The 1,814-nt window shown below is 40.1% G+C and overlaps 1 pseudogene; it reads right to left on the bottom strand.

Annotated features, from left to right (window-relative positions):
- Positions 1–278: 278 nt before the first annotated feature.
- On the bottom strand, positions 279–1,814 carry LOC131235655 (ATP synthase subunit beta, mitochondrial-like; annotated as a pseudogene).

Here is a 1,814-nt window from a genome sequence, read left to right as displayed (position 1 = left end):
CTCATCAGAACTTTATACTCTTCTTTTTTCTTCCTTTTGTCTTATGGATAATTGTATACCTCTATAATGCACATACAATGAAATTACAATGCTTCTACAAGTAACATTTTAGAACAATATATACATTAAATGTAGACAACAGAGAAGGATAACGATACGCTAATGTTATCTGCCAATCTTCCATTGGTCCAAATTTCTTAATATTCATATTCTAGACAGAAAAAGAAAACTTGAAAATAAATGCCCATTCAATGAGGCAGAATTTCTTTTTTCCTTACCTAGAAGCTGGCTACGGATTCCGTCAATTCAACATATTTTCCAGGAGCACCTGTGAACACTTCAGCAACATGGAATGGCTGACTCAGGAACCTTTGAATTTTACGGGCACTAGCCACAGTCAACTTATCATCTTCACTGAGCTCATCCATTCCTAAAATTGCAATAATATCCTAAAGATTCTTGTAGTTCTAGAGAACCTTTTGGACACCACGAGCAGTATTGTAGTGCTCTTGTCCTAAAATATGGGGGGAAAGCATACGAGATGTTGAATCAAGAGGATCGACAGCAGGATAGATACCAAGCTCTGAGATCTGGGCACAAGTAGAAAACGACCATCAGTGTCATCATAGCCTTGTCCCAGCTATTTGGGTCAGTTAGAAGACAGCCATAAAATATGAGGGGCCAAACATAGAAGAAATCCTTCTGTGAAGCAGCAGCTTAGGATCAGTAGAGAAATAAACAAACCTGTCGTGACAACACAGTCATGGCGTCAAGATGAGCAAAGGTAGTTGCAGGAGCTGGATCTGTCAAGTCATCAGCGGGCACATAAATATCTTGGACAGAGGTGATGGAACCTTTCTTTGTTGTGATAATACGCTCTTGCAGGCCTCCAAGATCAGTAGCCAATGTTGGTTGGTAACCGACAGTAGATGGGATACGACCCAGCAAAGCAGACACTTCAGAGTTTGCCTGAAAAAGAAAATTCTCATTATGATAATACCATGCAGAAGGATGACCAGATCTTCAATAAATTCATAAATAAGGCAACTTACTTGGGTGAAACGGAAATGTTGTCGATGAAGAGAAGCACGTCCTGCCCTTTAGCATCTCGGAAGTGCTCAGCTACAGTCAGCCCGGTCAGCCTAACACGAGCACGAGCACTAGGGGGCTCATTCATTTGCCCATACACAAGAGCACACTTGCTTTCGCTCTGCAGTATATGAAACAAAGATGAAGAGAATGAATGCATAACCTATGAGAATAACAAATACCGAATGGATGTGCCAATCATAACAAATCACGAATAAGATGTAATGCTACAGACCTGTTTCTCTCCGAGCTTAATAACACCACTCTCAATCATTTCCCTGTATAGATCATTACCCTCACGGGTACGTTCACTAACACCAGCAAAGACAGAGAAACCACCTGATGCGATGAAATTAATAATAATAAAAAGTAAGCAATAGAGAAATCAAACATGCGTTCAAAATGGGCTTCCCCATTACTCCGTGACCCACCATGAGCTTTGGCAACATTGTTAATCAGTTCCATGATAAGCACAGTCTTCCCAACACCAGCACCACCAAACAACCCAATCTTTCCACCTATCTGGTAAGGTGCAAGCATATCCACGACCTGGGTAGTTACAAAGTCAGATTCAAAGTCATTAAAATAGGCACTAAGATCCAACAACACCGAATGCCATGCTTGTGAAACATGCAAAAAAGGGAGTCAACTACTTGGAACTCTTCAATACGTGCAATTTTAAGAAATAAATAACAAGCATTCAATATATCAACAATATAAAACAT

The sequence above is a fragment of the Magnolia sinica genome, chromosome 19 (genome assembly GCF_029962835.1).
Source record: "Magnolia sinica isolate HGM2019 chromosome 19, MsV1, whole genome shotgun sequence".
NCBI lineage: Eukaryota > Viridiplantae > Streptophyta > Magnoliopsida > Magnoliales > Magnoliaceae > Magnolia > Magnolia sinica.
This window is presented reverse-complemented; position numbering and strand designations above follow the sequence as displayed.